Source organism: Dromiciops gliroides, chromosome 3 (assembly GCF_019393635.1).
Source record: "Dromiciops gliroides isolate mDroGli1 chromosome 3, mDroGli1.pri, whole genome shotgun sequence".
NCBI classification, from domain to species: Eukaryota; Metazoa; Chordata; class Mammalia; order Microbiotheria; family Microbiotheriidae; genus Dromiciops; species Dromiciops gliroides.
Window position 1 is genome coordinate 85,290,580 of NC_057863.1, and position 19,450 is coordinate 85,310,029.

The 19,450-nt window shown below is 37.9% G+C and overlaps 1 protein-coding gene across 1 annotated transcript in view; it reads right to left on the bottom strand.

Annotated features, from left to right (window-relative positions):
- PARD3B (par-3 family cell polarity regulator beta) overlaps positions 1–19,450 on the bottom strand; it is a 1,353,776-nt gene that overhangs the window by 1,041,385 nt on the left and 292,941 nt on the right. The gene's annotated exons all lie outside the window — the stretch shown is intronic.

Consider the following 19,450-nt stretch of genomic DNA (forward strand, 5'->3'; position numbering starts at 1 on the left):
TAAATCTGATTTAGTTTACTATATATTTTAGAAATGAGGCCTTTATCAGAAATGCTGGCTGTAAAAATTGTTTCCCAGTTTTCTGTCTCCCTTCTAATTTTGGATGCATTGCTTCTGTTTGTACAAAAGCTTTTATTTTTCTTTCTTCTTTTTTTTTTTTAGTGAGGCAATTGGGGTTAAGTGACTTGCCCAGGGTCACACAGCTAGTAAGTGTTAAGTGTCTGAGGCCGGATTTGAACTCAGGTACTCCTGACTACAGGACCAGTGCTCTATCCACTGCACCATCTAGTTGCCCCAGTACAAAAGCTTTTTCATTTAATATAATTAAAGTCTTCCATCTTGCTTTTCATAATATTCTCTGTCTCTTGTTTGGACATAAATTGTTTTCCTTTCCATAGATCTGAGAGGTAAACTATATCTTCCTCTCCTAATTTATCTTTGGCATCACCCTTTATGTCAAAATCTTGAACCCATTTTGACCTTCTTTTTGTATAAGGTGTAAGATGTTCGTCTATTCCTAGCTTCTGCCATACTATCTTCCAGTTTTCAAAGCAGTTTTTGTCAAATACTGAATTCCTATCCCAGAACCTGGAGTCTTTGGATTTATCAAACAGTAGATAACTATAGTCATTTACAATTGTGTCCCCTGTGCCTAACCTATTCCATTGATCCACCACTCTATTTCTTAGCCAGTACCATATAGTTTTGATGACTGCTGCTTTATAGTATACCTTCATATTTGATATGGGCTAGCCCACCTTGATGTGTATTTTTTTCATTAATTCCCTTGATATTCTTGACTTTTTCTTTTTCCACATGAATTTTGTTATTATTTTTTCTAGCTCTATAAAATAATTTTTTGGTAGTCTGATTGGTATGACACTGAATAGTTAATTAATTTAGGTAGAATTGTCAGGTTTATTGTATTAGCTTAGTCTATGGATGAGCAATCAATATTTTCCCAATTACATACATCTGATTTTATTTGTGTGAAAAGTGTTTTGTAATTGTGTTCATAGAGTTCCTGGGTTTGTCTTGCCAGGTAGACTCCCAAGTATTTTATATTGTCTACCTTTATTTTAAATGGAATTTCTCTTTCTATCTCTCGCTACTGAGCTTTGGTGGTCATGTATAGAAATGCTTTTTATTTATGTAGGTTTATTTTATGTCCTGCAACTTTGTTAAAGTTGTTAATTGTTTCAAGCAGTTTTTTAGTTGATTCTTTAGGATTCTCTAAGTGTACCATCATATTATCTGCAAAGAGTGATAGTTTTGTTTGCTTCTTGCCTATTCTAATTCCTTTAATTCCTTTTTCTTCTATTATTGCTAAAGCTAACATTTCTAATACAATATTAAATAACAGACGTGATAATGGACATCCCTGTTTCATCCCTGATCTTATTGGGAATGCCTCTAAAATCCCCATTACACATAATGCTTGCTGATGGTTTTAGGTAGATACTGCTTATGATTTTAAGGAAAGCCCCACCTATTCGTATGCTCTCTACTGTTTTTAATAGGAAAGAGTGTTGTATTTTGGCAAGTGCTTTCTCTGTATCTATTGAGATAATCATATGATTTTGGTGACTTTTGTTATTGATGTGGTTGATTATATATTATATAAACAGTTTTTCTAATGTTCAACCAGCCTTGCATTCCTGGTATAAATCCCACCTGGTCATAGTGTATTATCCTGGTGATCACTTGCTGAAATCTCCTTGCTAATATTATATTTAAGATTTTTGCATCAATTAAGGAATTGGTCTGTAATTTTCTTTCTCTGTTTTGGCTCTGCCTGGTTTAGGTATCAACACCATATTTTTGTCACAAAAGGAGTTTGGTAGAACTCCTTCACCTATTTTTCCAAATAGTTTGTACAGTATTAGAATTAATTGTTCTTTAAATGTTTAGTAGAATTCACTTGTAAACCCATCTGGCCCTGGAGATTTTTTCTTAGGGAGTTCATTGATGACTTGTTCAATTTCTTTTTCTAAAATGGGCCTATTTAAGTATTTTATTTCCTCTTCAGTTAACTTGTGTGATTTGTATTTTTGTAAATATTCATCCATTTCATTTAGATTGTAAAATTTATTGGCATACAGTTGGACAAAATAGCTCCTAATTATTGTTTTAATTTCTACTTCACTGGTGGTGAATTCACCCCTTTCAGTTTTGATACTGGTAATTTGGTTTTCTTCTTTCTTTCTTTAAAAATCAAATTAACCAAAGGTTTATCTATTTTATTGGTTTTTTCCATAAAACCAGCTCTTAGTTTCATTGATTAGTTCTATAGTTTTCTTGCTTTCAATGCAACCAATGCAACCAAGATTAGAAAGAAAGCAGAAAGCTGGGGAAAAAATTTTACAATAAGTGTTTCTGATACAGGCTTCATTTCTAAAATATGTAGAGAATTGCATCAAAGGATATAAACAGGTAGCTTTCAGATAAAGAAATTAAAGCTATCTATTGTCCTATAAAATGTTCTAAATCACTACTGATTAGGGAAATACAAATTTTACTATTTAGTTGGGGATTTTTAATTTGTCCTTTTTCTTTTTTAGTTGCATGCCCAATTCATTGATCTCCTCTGTCTCTTTTATATTTGTGTAAACATTTAGAAATATAAAATTTCCCCTAAGCACTGCTTTGGCTGCATCCCATAGATTTTGGTATGTTGTCTCATTATAGTCATTCTCTTGGATGAAGTTATTGATTGTTTCTATGATTTGTTGTTTGACCCACTCATTCTTTAGGATAAAATTGTTTAGTTTCCAATAATTTTTCAGTCTGCCTTTCCATGGCTATTCATTCCATGAATTTTTTATTGCTTCATGACCTGAGAAGGATGCATTTACTATTTCTGCCTTTCTATATTTTGCTATGAGGTTTTTGTGCCCTAATACATGGTCAATTTTTGACTATGTGCCATGTACTGCCAAGAAGGTATATTCCTTTCTATCCCCACTCCGTTTTCTCCACATGTCTATCATATCTAACTTTTCTAATATTCTATTCACCTCTTTAACTTCTTATTTATTTTGTGGCTAGATTTATCTGATTCTGAGAGGGGAAGTTGCAGATGCCCCACTAGTATAATTTTGCTGTCAATTTCCTCTTGTAACTCATTTAACTTCTCCCCTAAGAATTTGGATGCTATAAAACTTGGTGCATACATGTTTAGTATTAATATTACTTCATTATCTATCATACCTTTTAGCAAAATGTAGTTTCCTTCCTTATCTCTTTTAATTAGATCTAATTTTGCTTTTGCTTTGTCTGAGATAAGAATTGCTACCCCTGCTTTATATTATGCTGAAGCATAATATATTTTGCTCCAACCTTTTACCTTTATTCTGTGTGTATCTCTCTGTTTCAAATGTGTTTCTTGTCAACAACATATTGTAGGACTCTGATTTTTAATCCACTCTGCTATTCACTTCCGTTTTATGGGAGAGTTCATCCCATTCACATTCACAGTTAAAATTATTAACTGTTTATTTCCCTCTGTCTTCTCTTCCCCTTTGTTTGTACTCTTGTTTCACTTCTTTCACCCTATTCCATTTCACCAGTATTTTGCTTCTGACCACTGCCTCCCTCAATCTGCCCTCTCTTTTATCAGCGGCCCTTCTTTTTCTTGCCCTTTCCTCCAACTTGTGCCCGCCCTTCTATCAATACCAACATTTCCCTTCTCCTTTTGTTTCCTTAAAGAGTATGCGGTTTCTTTTTTTCTTTTTTTTTGGTGAGGCAATTGGGATTGAGTGACTTGCCCAGGGTCACACAGCTAGTAAGTGTTAAGTGTCTGAGGCCACATTTGAACTCAGGTCCTCCTGACTCCAGGGCCAGTGCTCTATCCACTGTGCCACCTAGCTGCCCCACTTAGATTCTTTATACAAATGGGAGTGTATTTTATTCCCTACCTGAACCAAATTTGATAAGAGTAAGGTTATAACAATGCTCACCCCTCCCTTCTTTCCCTCTATTGTAATGGGTTCTTTTTGTGCCTCTTCATATGATGTAATTAACCCCATTCCACCTCCCCTTTCCTCTCCTCCCCCTAGTCTTCTTTTATTCTGCCCCTTAAGTTTCTTTATATCATCACATCAAAGTTGATTTAATAACAATACCTTAATAGAGATACAGATCCCAAGAGTTAAAAGTATTATCCTCCCTCATAGGGACCCAAGCAGTTTAACATCATTGAACCACCTTCCCCACCCCCCACCCCCCACCCCCCTTGTTCAGCTCTTTATATTTCTCTAGAATCTTGTATTTGAAGATCAAATTTTCTATTCCATTCTGGTCTCTTTCTCAGTAAGCCTTGGAAGTCCCCTAATTTATTGAATGTCCATCTTTTCCCCTGAAAGAGAATGATCAGTGTTGCTGGGTAGTTGATCACAGGTTGTAATCCAAGCTCCTTTGCCTTCCCGAATATCATATTCCAAGCCCTCTGATCCTCTAATGTTGAAGCTGCCAGGTCATGTGCAATCCTGACTGTGGCTTCATGATATTTAAATTATTTCTTTCTAGCTGTCTGGAGTATTTTCTCCTTCACCTGATTATTCTGGAGTTTGGCTACATACAAATATTCCTTGAAGTGTTCCTTTTGGGGTCTCTTTCAGGAGGTGATTGGTGGATTCATTCCATGATTTTATCCTCTGATTCTAAATTTCAGAGCAGTTCTCCTTGATAATTTCCTGGAATGTGGTGTCTAGACTTTTTTCTTGATCATGGCTTTCAAGTAGTCCAATAATTCTCAGATTATCTCTCCTAGATCTATTTTCCAGGTCAGTTGTTTTTCCAATGAGGTATGTCACATTTTCTCCTATTTTTCAGTCTTTTGATTCTGCTTGACGGAGTCTTGGTGTCTCATGGAGTTATCAGCTTCCATCTCTTCGGTTTTACATTTTAAGGCCTTATTTTCTTCAGTAAGCTTTTGCACTTCTTTTTCCTTTTGGCCAATTTTTTCTCCCATTCGGCCAATTGTACTTTTTAAGCAATTGTTTTCCTCAGTCAATTTTTGTGCTTCTTTTAGCAATGTAACTTTCATTTCTCTCATTTCTTTTTCAATTTTTGCTTCCATCTCTCTTACTTGGTTTTTAAAAGCCTTTTTCAGCTCTTCAAAGAAGGCTTTTTGGTCTTGAGACAAGATAATCTTCCCACTTAATTCTTCACTTGTAGGTGTTTTGACCAATTCATCAGAGTTTGAGTTTTGGTCTTCCCTTTCACCATAGAAGTTGTCAATGGTAAGGGTCCTTTTTTTGTTTCTTGCTCAAGCTGTAGCCTATTTTTAAACTTATAAAGTTGACGTATGCTCCTGGGGCACAGGGTTCACTGTTGCAAGCTTCTTACTTCTCTCAGATGTGTTGAGTTGCAGCAGTGTTGAGCTGCCCACTGAGTGGAGCTTGGCTGAGCTGAGTTGCCAGCTGAGATAAGTAGTGCTGAGCTGCCCTCCCCTTTCACTCAGGTGAGACAGACCTTTCCTCAAGTCTTCTAAATTATCTCATGTATCAGAATTGTGTCTCTCTTTCTGTAGGTTCTGTAGTTCCAGAATCTGTTTAGAGGCTTGATTTAATGTTGTTTTTGAGGGAAATACGGGAAAGCTCAGGCAAGTTCCTATCTTCTCTCTGCCATCTTGGCTCTGCCCCTGGAACTCAAAACACTTGTTGACAGGAAGAGAAGGTGATGATAATAGTGATGGTGTAGGCAATAATAGGAGTGATGCTGGTGACAGTGGCAGTGGTGATGGTAGAGGTGATATTGTTATTGGTGGTAGTAGTGGTGGGGGTGGTGGTGATGATGGTGATACTGATGATGGTAAGAGTGTGTATACAGTGATGATGATGGTAATAAGGATGATAATGACTGGTGAGTGGAGGTGATAGGGCAAATACTGCAAACTATGGATTCGTAGTGATAATAGGGAAAAGAAAAGAGAGGAAGATAAGAAGGAAGTAGAGCACAGCCTATAGAACAACAAGTATGTCTGGGCATGGAGGAGAGTAAAGCAAAGTGTGTTAAAACACATCAATTCTCTAAAGTATATGTCATCTGTATTGCTAGGGGCTCAGTGGGATTACAGCCTTTACAACAAACAATTTACAAAAAGGTTAGGCATTCCTAAAGTTGAAAGAAAGGAAAGTTCTTTTTTTTTTGTCTTGAAACATTAGTGGTTTGTCTAAGCTCTAGGACAATAAAACACCAAATAAAGTTATGGATGTCAAAACTACAAGAGTTTTAAAATTCTTAAAATGCCATCCCTAAAAGTAAAAAAAGCAGTTTTTCCTAATATTTGATGCAAAGTAAAATTTACAAGGAGAGACCCCTAAGCCCTCCTAATTCACACCAGAATTCTGTCAGCTGGAAAAAATCTCTGCAGATCTGCAACCCCAAAAATAACTTTACATATTTCCAGAACCCTAGACATGCAGGTAAAGATGGTTGTAAAAAAAATTGCCTTCTATCTCTGTGTATCTATTTCTGTTTTGTCAGATGGGACAGTTTTTTAAAAACCCAGCCACTTTGTTTTAGCCCATATAAATATGCAGAAGAATATTATATCTAGATTCTCTCCCTAGTTTAAGCAACACAACCAATAAGTTTCTTTCAATAATTCTGAGTGGAGATGGATTGAAATCATCCTGTATCCTTCCACTGCCAAAATTACACAACATGAAATCTAAAAAATGAGGCAAAACATGTTTCTGCTCAATATAAATTTCATATATTATAGTATACAAAATGATAATGAAAATTCTCTGAGAAACAGAGCAAGGATTGGGGGACAAAAAAGAGACTCCTAAGTCTCACTCCTGCCTTAAATACACTTCCTCTTCCTCCTACCACATGAAAATATATAAGGATTTGAAAACTTTGTAAGACAAGGTAGATTATATTGTGCGATGTTTAAGGTCAAGAATACCATTTCCATTGACCAGTGCTGTAACTAAGTTGGGGTAACAAAATTCACAGGGCTCCAAGAGTATTTGCATTCCCTCTACAATGTAGGGGAAAAATTTTCACTCAGCACCTGGTTAGCAAAGAAAACTAACTAAAATAGGAAGCTAACAGATGGTATGTTTACCCCCCTGCTGCAACTGCATCCCAGGTAAACTTGTCATACTCTATGCCAATTCCTGACACCATGTTGGAACTTGTTAACCAAGTTCTCATGATACCTCTTAGGTCTCCATCCATGGGACCTGTGTTGCAGGGTCTCTTCTCATCTCCATCACCACCACTCCACCATCATCAACAACAACTGAATTATCCTGGGTGCGAAATCTGTTACTTATGTCTCTGTTCATTATTATTCTTTGCTTTTATATCCATTGACTAAATCTTCTGCATACCAAAAAAATGCCCACATTCTAATCTGTTACTTATGTCTCTGTTCATTATTATTCTTTGCTTTTATATCCATTGACTAAATCTTCTGCATACCAAAAAAATGCCCACATTCTTTGATTTCCTTTATGATTTGTGAAGCTCTACAATCTAAGGGAAAGTCCATTGGTACAAAAAGGCAAGAAATTGGAGTGACTGTTCACCAAGGTCAACGATTCAGTACCTACTAGAACTCAAGCTAGTAAATCTCATTCCAGGGCTCTCAAAGCTAAAAAAATTCCATCATAGATGTACTTCCTTCCCTCCTGCTAATTCTAATAAAAGAGCTAATGAACAGTAGGAAAGCCTTGATAAGAAGCAAGCACTTAAGGTACCACAAATTATCTAAATTGAAGTTATTATAAGGGCAGCTAGGTGTCAAGGTGGAGTCAGGAAGACTCATTTTCCTAAGTTCAAATCTGGCTTCAGACTCTTAGTAGCTGTGTGACCCTGGGAAAGTCATGTGACTTAACCCTGTTTGCCTCAGTTTCCTCCTCTATAAAATAAGCTCATGAAGGAAATTACGAACTAGTACAGCATCTTTGCCAAGAAAGCCCCAAATGGGATCATGAATAATTAGACACAACTGAAATGACAACAACAAAAGGTATAATAAAAATAATATTAGCAAAAAATAGTGAATAAAATCTCAGGTTATGATTTTTGATGTTTGACTAAGGAGGGGGGGAAATAATTATTTAAAGGGATGAATAATGCATTCCCTAATTGGAAGTAAGAATAGATTTGTTGAAAAAGTAGCCTTTTACAGAATTATTAGAAAACACTTCAGCTGTATTACATTGCCAATTTATAGAGTTGGCTTAAAATGCTTTACAAAGACATAACTAAGTAGTTTATTCAAGCAGATAAACAACCTGGAGTGTCTTAATATATATTTAGCAAACAGTATCATTTTAACAAGGAATGAAACTCATAAGTGATTTACTAATATGATAAAACATTATCTCATACATATGCAGTGCTGAAGATAGTTGTTTTTTAGAGACAAAGAGAAAGTCACAGCTGTAGCATGCCAAAGAAGCAGAAGATTGTTAGATAATTAGACTGATCAACATTCTGGCATCACAAAACCAGTGGCATTACACTCTCCACATCGTAGTCTAGCACAAGCTCTGTGCTTGCAAAATTTGTGACTTCAGTTGATTTAAACAGCGATTTTAAATTAGAGCTATATAGAATTGCCACAACTTTTTATAAAGCACTTTCAAAATTATGATTCTTCTGAAAACATACAATACAATCTTGGTTAGCCATTTACATTGAGAACTGGAGCTCAGAAAATCTTTGGGGATAGACTCATAAAATTGAACAGTGTGTAATGATTGGAATGATGCCACCTACTGGAGACTTGCTGTGGGAAAGCTCCACCATGAGGAAAATGCCTCAGAGGCATTGTGGCTTTTCCTTGGCGTCAGGAAATGACGTTTGCTCATGGGTGCTGTCTATCAAGGCTACCAGCCAATCAACTTGAGGAGCCTCCTATGGTCTGGGAGGAGACAGGAAGGAGGAAAGGGGAGCCTGAGCGGAGAGCTCTGGGCTTTTTGGGTTCCTGACTGGATGGTGGTGGCGGCAGAGGACTTCACAGGAAATTTGAGGAAAGATAGGAATGCCAGGCAGTTGGAATTCTGTTCTCAATCTTTTTCTTTCTATTTTCCAATAAACCCTTAAAAACCTAAACTTGTTTTATCAGTGATTTTAGTCAGTTTCCCCCAAAACTGGGGGAACAGATTAGAATCCACATTTAGAATCTTAAATTACAGTTTGGCTGACCACGAAGAGGAAAACCGAACGTTCATCTTCTGATCTTCTGATTGGGTAAGATTTCCCCTCCCCTGTCCCCTTAAATTGGAAAGAACTACCAAGTATAGGCTGTTTTAAATTTCAAATGGATCTTTTAAACATCCTAAGTACCCCTTTTCTAGCTTTACCTTCACTAATCAGAGATGTTGGCCAGTTTGAATTTGAATAGATTTTTATTACTCTTTTTGGTTTTGTGGGGCTTTGTGGTGTGGTATGGAGAATTTGGCATGCCCTAGATAATATTAGAATAAAGATGATTCCCCAGGATTCCCCATTAGGAAAGCTACTTATGGATTGGAATGAGGGAAAACTTAGACTAAATAGAACCATGACCAGAGGAGAGCTTATCAGACTGTGTTTTATGTGGCATGAGGAATTACAGGAAGAATGGCCCAAATATGGGTCATTTGATCCCCAAACATTGAAGCATTTGCAAAGAACCCTAAGTAGATGTCCACCTGAACATTTATGTTATTGGAAAATCTGGGCCAGAGCAAGCGAAAATTATCATACTAAAAATATAAGAAGAAGAAAATCCAGTCCCCAGTTTACATCTGAGTCTGCCTCCCAAACTGAAACAATAAACTGGCAGAAAGACATGGCCTCCCAAACTGAAACGCCCAATAATACAACTCAATCCAAGGCCGTTCAGACTGAAATTCCAAATGACCCAACTCTTATTCCCTCGCCCTCTACTTCCTCCATGCCAAACAAACAAATAAAGAAAGAAAGAAATGATTCCCCTGTAGAGGAGACAGAGAAAGTAAAAATTTTTCCCCTTCAAGAGATCCTCGCCCATGGTCAAAAAGGTACTATATGTAAGCTCAGACAATACACACCTTTTACACCCAAGGATTTGGCTTTATGGGGACAAAGCACTCCTAAATTTGATGAAGATCCCACAGCAGTTATCAGGAAGTTTAGAGCAATTTTTAGAGCATATCAGCCCACTTGGAATGATGTTACTGACCTTATGGAAACAATATTGTCCCCAGGAGAAAGAGCAGATATAGTAGCTGCAGCAAACAGCCTGGAAGCCACGAGAAAGGTTGATATTGGGTGGCCTATTCAAGACCCTGACTGGGACCCCAATAACCCTAAGCATTTTGATATGTTGAAAGATGCAAGGGAAACATTGCTGAAGGCAATGGAATCCTGTATTAGAAAGACTGATAACTGGAAAAAATTTATAGATACAGTTCAGGGACCTGATGAGATACCTAATAGATTTCATGACAGGCTGTGTAAGTATGCCAGGCAATATGCTAGACTAGACCCATTAGACAGTAGAGACACCCATATTATCTGCTCTCATTTTGTAAACCAGTCCTTACCAGAAATTCGGAAATATTTTAAAAAGCAATGTCCTTGGTGGAATAGTTTGAGTCCTGACAGACTTAAAGAAATAGCAACATATATTTACAAAGGAAATGAGAGAGAAGAAAGGAACAGACAGGACATTTTAGCTCCAGTACAGGAAACAACAGGGCAGAGAAACTGGAAAATTGAAAATCGTTATCAACCTCCTAAATTTTGCGAGTACTGCAAAAAACAAGGACACTTCTTGAGGGAATGTAGAACTAGAAAACAAGACCTTAAGAGGACAATGACCGAGAGCCTTGAAGAATTCTTTGGGGGAAATCGAAATAATTTTGGAAACTTTTATCAGAAAGGAAACAACCGGAGTAATTATAGGCCTTATTACAGGCAGAATCAAAATGGATATAAATCTTTTCAGGGGGATACAAAGAGACAGTATCAGAATAATCGTAGACCCTATCAGGGAGGAACAGAAGGACAGAACCAGAATCAGGGTAACCATGGACTCCCTCAAAGGGGGGCACAGGATTGACAAGAGAAAGGGGAGGAATGGAACATAGATAATGAAAGCAACATATTTCCAGATCCGGATTTTTTTAATGCACTTGTGCCAGTCCATTCACCTCCCCAGAGTAATGAACCTCATGTGACCCTCAAAGTAGGGGACACGTATTATGACTGTTTGCTAGACACAGGAGCTTCTAAATCAGTTTTAGTAAGCAAACCAGATGCTGGGTGTAGACCTGTAGGATTTTTGAATGTAGTAGGAGTCTCAGGAAAGAGCCAGAGAGTGGCAAAATTGAATCCTTCCATGGTATCTATGGGGCCCTTAACAGTGGAACATTCATTCTTACTCATGCCTGATGCCCCTGTAAATTTATTAGGTCGTGATCTCCTTTGCAAGCTTAGAGCAACCATATCTTGTGCTCCAGATGGGGCTGTCTCCCTATAATTGCCAGAGGATACTGTTCATTTATTACCAATTTTACTTACAGAAGCTCAAGGAACAGTAGGGGAAGTATCCAAAATTCCCTCTGACATTCCTGAGTCTTTATGGGCCTCATCCCCTAATGAGGTGGGGCTCCTTACGTCTGCTATGCTTGTTACCTTTAAAGTTAAGGGGGGACCACCCCCCTCCATTCCACAGTATCCATTGTCTAGGGAAGCAATAGAAGGGATCACACCTATAATTGAGGCTTTGAAAAGCCAGGGTATTATTATTCCATGTCATCACTCTCCATGCAATACTCCCATTTTGCCAGTTAAAAAATCCAAGCCTGGGCCAGATGGTAAACCTGTTTATCGCTTTGTGCAAGATCTTAGAGCAATTAATAATTATGTTATCCCTAGACATGCTATAGTGGCTTCCCCTTCTACCATAATTTCTTCCATTCCCTATGAATCTACATGTTTCACAGTGGTAGACCTCTGCTCTGCCTTTTTCTCCATACCAGTACATGAGGACTTCCAATATTTATTTGCTTTTACCTGGAAAAATAGACAGTGGACCTGGACTAGACTCCCACAGGGATTTGTAGAGAGTCCCACATTATTTTCCCAAATTTTACAGCAGGATCTGGCCTCCATTACCTTTAAAGGCTTCACACTAGTACAATATGTTGATGACTTACTTTTAGCCTCCCCTAATGCTGAAATTTGTCAAGAAGATAGCCGTCACTTACTACTAGAGCTGCACAAGAGAGGCCACAAAGTGTCCAAGTCAAAGGTACAATGGTGTTTGCCCCAGGTGGAATATTTAGGATTTATTCTGGCTGCTGGAACTCGCTCTGTCTCTTCTAAGCGAGTCCAGGCCATTCAACAACTTTCTGCCCCCTCTACTAAGAGGCAATTAAGAGCCATTCTGGGAGCAGCTGGGTACTGTAGACAATGGATTCCCTCTTTTGGTGAAATTACTAAACCTCTCATAGCTCTAACAAAAAGTTCTGTCCCAGACATTTTACAGTTGGATCCCCAGCATCTCTCAGCCATAAAAGAATTAAAACGGGCCTTGTTATCAGCACCTGCCCTAGGACTACCAGATTATAGTAAGCCTTTCACTCTGTGCATGAACAAAGGGGGTGGCTTCTGGAGTTCTGACTCAATCACTGGGGCCTAACCAACGCCCTATAGCCTACTATTCAACTCAGCTGGACCCTGTAGCGGCTGGAGCGCCACCTTGCCTTAGAGCAGTGGCGGCCACAGCCCTTTTGGTAGAAAAAGCCTCTGATTTGGTCCTAGGTAACCCTCTAACTGTGCAATGCCCTCACAAAGTGGAGGCTCTCTTACTACATCACAGGACACAAGCCTTTTCAGATCAAAGGCTGGCTAAGTATGAAATAACCCTGTTAGGTAATGAGAATATCACTTTAAAACGCTGCACAATTCTTAATCCAGCAACACTACTCCCTAACTTACCATTCTCGGGGGAACCGTTGCATGACTATGCTTCTTTAGTTGATATGGCTGAAAAACCCCGTGATGATCTTTTTGATACACCTTTAGAAAACCCTGATCTTGTCCTCTATACAGATGGTTCCTCATTTATTAGAGAGGGAACCCGTTTTACTGGAGCTGCTGTATTTTCTGATTATGACACCCTCTGGGCAGCTTCTCTGCCTTCCCATTTTAGTGCACAGGCTGCTGAACTTGTGGCTCTTACACAGGCCTGTAATACAGCCAAAGGTAAGAGTGCCACTATTTTTACTGACTCGAAATATGGTTTTGGCATATGCCACTTTATTGGTATGATTTGGCATCAATGAGGCTTCCTAACATCCTCGGGCAAGGCTATTGCCAATGGGGACCTTATCAAGGACCTCTTAGATGCCCTGAAACTGCCTTCTTCCCTAGCTGTTGTACACTGCCCTGCCCACACAGGGAATAGTGATCCTGTTTCAAAGGGAAATGCACGAGCCGATTCTGCAGCCAAGCTTGCTGCATTAGAAGCTCCTGAACATGCATTTAACCTTTCACCTTCTGAGGATATTCCTTCCAACCTAACCTATGACGATTCTGAAGTACAAAAGTGGAAAAAGAAATTTAAGGCGAAACAGATCAATGGCATCTGGGTGTCTCCGGAAGGTGAGCCACTTCTTCCCCGGAAATTCTACCACCAGGTATGCCTCTCTGTTCACAGAAAAGGCCATTTTGGTACACAAGGCATTGTAGACTCTATTAAGAGAACCTGGATAGCACCAGGTGTGACTAACACAGCATCTCGAATCTCCTCAGGCTACTCCACATGTCAGTCTTATAATCAGTATGCTTTTAAGGCCAAAGCTTATGGAGGGCGTCCTCTAGCATATACACCTTTTAAGCACTTACAAATTGATTATATTCCGATGCCAAAAGCAGGACATTATAAATTTTGCCTTGTTATAGTTGATCAGCTCACTCGGTGGGTGGAGGCATTTCCCAGCCCCCGAGTCACAGCTGCCTTTGTTGCCAAAATTCTTCTTAAAGAGATAGTACCTCGTTTTGGCCCACCAGCCCGCATCGATTCTGACAAAGGCACACATTTCACTGATTCAATTTTATCCCAAATCTACTCTTTCTTGGGAGTGACTCTAAAATTCCACACGCCCTACCATCCCCAAAGTTCAGGCCAAGTTGAAGGTATGAATAAAGAGCTTAAGAGTATGATTGGCAAATTATGTACTGAAACCCATTTGAAATGGCCTGATGTTCTACCATTGGCATTATGCTATCTATGAAGTAGACCAAGAGGAGAACTTCATATATATCCTTATGAAATGCTTTTTGGTCACCCTCCTATCCAAGCTAAAACTTTTTGCCCAGTTTATACATCACTGGTGGGAGGTGATACTTCTGTTGCCTTCTATATACAGGAATTACAAACCAGGCTACGTGAACTCCATGAGGCAGGAGCTGTGGTCCAGGCAGGACCATTAGACTTTTCATTGCATAACTTCAACCCAGGAGATAAAATATATGTAAAGAATTTTCAGAGAACCAGTGGAACCCAACCTGCCTGGGAAGGACCTTTTCAGGTATTATTGACAACTCCTACTGCCATTAAAATTGGTGAAAAAGACTCATGGATTCATTGCTCTCATGTAAAGCCTGCACCATTCATAGGTGAAGAGATTTCAGATAGACCTGAGGTAGACGCTAAAGAGCTAAAAACCCTAATGATAGCAACTGTTAAAGAGCAAAAAGAGTTCAGAGGAAATAGGCAGTTCCCATTTGATAATCCCACTGATCAGTTAAATGCTTTGGGACTCAGTCTTCGTAAAGTATCAGGAGACGGAAATTGCCTTTTTAGGGCTTTAGCAGACCAGCTAGAAGGTCACAGTAGAAATCATCTCAGACACAGACAAGAAGCTGCTTCTTATATGATTAACCATAGACAAGAGTTTGAGTCTTTTAGAGTAAATGACTCCCCTTTTGAAGAATATGTTGACGAATTAAAGAAATTTGGAAAGTGGGGAGGAAATGATACAATTGTAGCATTTGCTAAGCAGCATCAGTTGAATGTGGTAGTTCATCAGTTAAATCAGCCCTTATTGAAAATCAGCGGCACAGACAAAACTGATGCTAGAGAACTCCACATTTTCTACCATAAAGAACATTATGACAGCATTAGAAAGATCAATGATAATTCAGAAACCCCTGCCACTTTGGCATGCAGAGAATTAGGGAACCAGTTAAAACAATGTGGCATACCCCAAACTCTAGCAGCTTAAATACCTTAAAATTTAACAAGCATTTCCTTCTACAGGCAAAAGCACTTGAAGCACATGGCCTAGTTTTCTGGCCCACCTCAATTTCCCCCACCCCTTCCCTACCCTATACCTATTTTTTTTAATCCTTTTTGTTTTTTGTTTTGACTTTTGAAAGTCACTGAAAAGACCTGGAATTCGCCACACCTTTAAGTTCTTTAAGAGCACAAAAGGGTGCTTAGCGAATCTTTTGCTTTTTATTTTTGGTTTTTGATTTTGCTTTGTTTTTTGACTTTTGTTTCTTTTGCTTTTCTTTAAAACTCAATTTTGTAAACTAAGTGACTTTTCAAAGACATTTTAAGTATATGCTGTGGGTGAGGCCATCGGGCCTCAGAAACTACCAGAATTCTTTTTTTTTTAACTCTTTCTTTTTGAGAGAACCATGAGTTCTAATGAGGTTTTTTTTCTCCTTTCTCTTTTATGTTGTTCTGTTTAACTAAAAAAAACCAGAAAGGGTTATTGAACCCTATTGCTTGATACCTCAATGAAAACATTGAATATTGAATCTTGCTAATTGAAGTCTTATTTCTTTTTGATAAATTAATCACCACTTTAAGTATCTGCTACTGTTATACTAGAGAATTCATGTATAAGATGATGTGGTATACTTGCTAAAAGAAGATTATGTAATAATGTCTAATATAATCAGCTATTTACATTCATTTATTATTTATATGTCATTATACTATGGGTATGGTTTGGAATTATTGTATATATCACTAATATATTCTCAGTTATGCAGCATAGCACGCATTTTTACCATCATACTGTCTTTGGTGAAATTAATATGAGATTTTGGAAGTATGGAAACTTATCATTTCAGAGACTAACTTGCTGTGAACTTTGATGCAGGCCCTGGAGAGAATATATGTGCAACAAAAGGAGAGACAGGTATACGTAAGTCCATGGTTTGCTTATGATGGTGACTATGTAGAGCACAATTACTAGGCACAGTCCAGTCTTCATTGTCTCTCCCTCCTAATTTAACCTAATTTAACTGAACTTATTTATCTTTTTATCTCACTCAGTTGAACTCACCTGTGGCCTAGGACAATCACTGGCTGTCTCAGAACCATAAGATATGGTATGATAACCTTTCCATAACATTTTCAGGTGTCATGAACATATACTAAATTTGACTTTGATCCAGACACATGGTGGTAAAAAGTGTTACCGATTGCATAACTACCTCAACCCTTTATTAAAAGTCTAAGGATATAAAGGAGGGAATGTAATGGAATTTATTAATTTGATCATTGACAATGCTATGCTAAGGTTTAGTAAAAATACAGCAATTCAAACAGTTAAAGAAGATAATCCAGCTTTCCAGACCAGAGTCCAGAATCCAGTTTTCCAGAGCAGAATCCAGTTTCCTCCTGATGACATCTTACCACTTCAAGAAGACAAGAGAAATCAGAGACTCTATACGAACTGTTTTGTTTTGTTAGTTTTTACTATCTCCTTTCTGTTATAATATACATCATCTGTAACATGTACCCTCTGCAGAAGCTCTCCCTTTGCAAGACTAATGTCAAAGAGTCGGTTCATGAGGACAAAAAAAAAAAATCGCCCCTCTGGACAAAACTTTCCTCTCTTCCTTTTCTATATTGTTGTTCACATATTATTAGTTAGCAGTAGTTATTATATTCTTTTTACTGTTCCATCAAGGAAACATTTTGTTTCTTGAGGAACAAAAGGGGGGACTGTAATGATTGGAATGATGCCACCTACTGGAGACTTGCTGTGGGAAAGCTCCACCATGAGGAAAATGCCTCAGAGGCATTGTGGCTTTTCCTTGGCGTCAGGAAATGACGTTTGCTCATGGGTGCTGTCTATCAAGGCTACCAGCCAATCAACTTGAGGAGCCTCCTATGGTCTGGGAGGAGACAGGAAGGAGGAAAGGGGAGCCTGAGCGGAGAGCTCTGGGCTTTTTGGGTTCCTGACTGGATGGTGGTGGCGGCAGAGGACTTCACAGGAAATTTGAGGAAAGATAGGAATGCCAGGCAGTTGGAATTCTGTTCTCAATCTTTTTCTTTCTATTTTCCAATAAACCCTTAAAAACCTAAACTTGTTTTATCAGTGATTTTAGTCAGTTTCCCCCAAAACTGGGGGAACAGATTAGAATCCACATTTAGAATCTTAAATTACACAAGTGAAAATTGTTATTATTGTTTTTGCAGGGCAATGAGGGTTAAGTGACTTGTCCAAGGTCACACAGCTAGTGAGTGTCAAGTGTCTGAGGCCAGATTTGAACTCAGGTCCTCCTGAATCCAGGGCTGGTGCTTTAGCCACTACACCACCTAGCTGCCCCTGAACAGTGAAAATTAATGTAAAATGCCACAACCCAAACAGGGGTCTAAAATAATGCTTTCTTACCAACAAAGTTGAATTACAATAAAAAAGTCAATATATTTAATTTATTGATAGGAAAGAATTGACACCTGATATTTCAGTCCATTAAAACAAACCAATTATCTTCATAATAGCCCAGCAAAGTAGGTACCATACGTTTTGCCATTATATTCAATCATCATAACTATTTCCCTCCATCCTATTCCATTCCCATGATATATGTTCTATTTTCTATCTTCTTTTAAACTAGTCCTCCTCAAAAGTGTTTTACTTCTGACTGTCCCCTCCTCTACTCTGCTCTCCCTTTTTTTTTCACCCAGACTCTACTTTCATAACTTTTTTCAAGAGAATGCCTTTATTATGTGTTATGTTAACATACACCTTAGCTAGTCACTCTGATGAACAACTTAAAATGAACTTTAGTCTTTACTGGAAAAGCAACTACACTAAAGCAAGCAAAAGCCAAATTTTTATGCATTAGCAACTATATCTTGATGGAAAAAATATCTTTTCACTTGGCTGATCACTTGAGAAGCAGTTATGCTGGATGCCTACTTCATTCTTTGATATAATTAGGCAAGTCATCTATAACATGAAACAAAAAAAACCCCTTAGTTGTTTAAAAGTCACTAAAATAACTCTGAAACCTTAAAGATTAAAATTATAGTATCGCATGTGAATAATCAACGCCATTAAAAAATCTAACATAGGTCTTTTGTCCTAAACATAGATGCCCCATGGTTATGAGACTTGTGCTACATTTGCTAGAGTAAATAAAACTTTGCAGCCAGATTTAATAACAGTTACTATTTTATGTACAGATTGATGATATTTCTCTCTGTTAGGCCTATAGATTAAAAAAATCACAATCGATGATAACGAAACAATTTCCTTCCTAAACTAAAAGCAATCACATTCTATGTGTTATGTAAAAATCATTTACCATTATGTACAGCACTAAAACCAAACCTACCAATCATGGCTGAGAACACACTGCAAGCACCTCCTCCCAAAGAAGGTATTTCCTTTTGTGTGGAAGGGTGATAAACCAAGCACCATAGAAAACATGGATTTCATTTATAGCAGCTCTCTTTGTGGTGACAAAGAATTAGCAATCAAGGGAATGCCCATCAATTGGGGAATGGCTGAACAAGTTGTGGTAATGGAATACTATTGTGCTCTAAAAAATAATAAGCAGGCAGATTTCAGAAAAAAACTGGAAAGACTTAAGTGGACTGATACTGAGTGAAGTGAGCAGAACCAGGAGAACATTGTACACAGTAACAGCAACATTGTATGATGATCACCTGTGATGGACTTGGCTCTTCTCAACAGTGAATGATCCAAGACAATTCCAAAGGACTCATGATTGAAAATGTTGTAGGCGGAAAAAAAAAACTATGGATTCTGAATATAGATTGAACCATACTGTTTCTACTTTTTGTGATTTTTTTCTTTATTGAGGATTTTCCCTTGTGTTCTGATTCTTCTTTCACAACATGACTAATGTAGAAATATTTTAATGTGATTATATTTGTATAACCTATATCAGACTGCTTTCTGTTGGGGGGGGTGGAAGGGAAGGAGGGAGAAAAAATTTGGAACTAAAAATCTTATGGAAACAAATGTTTAAAACTATATTTACATGTAAATACATGTATTTTAATAAAATACTTTTATGATTAAAAACAAATATGGATTTCTCTATTTCTCAGGTTAATGATGTGGCCTAAAGCAGTTGGAGATGCCCACTGAATTTCACTCTGAAAAGTGAAATTGAAAGTTAGGTATCTCTCTACTCTTTTTTTTTTTCAGAAAGTACAACACAGAAG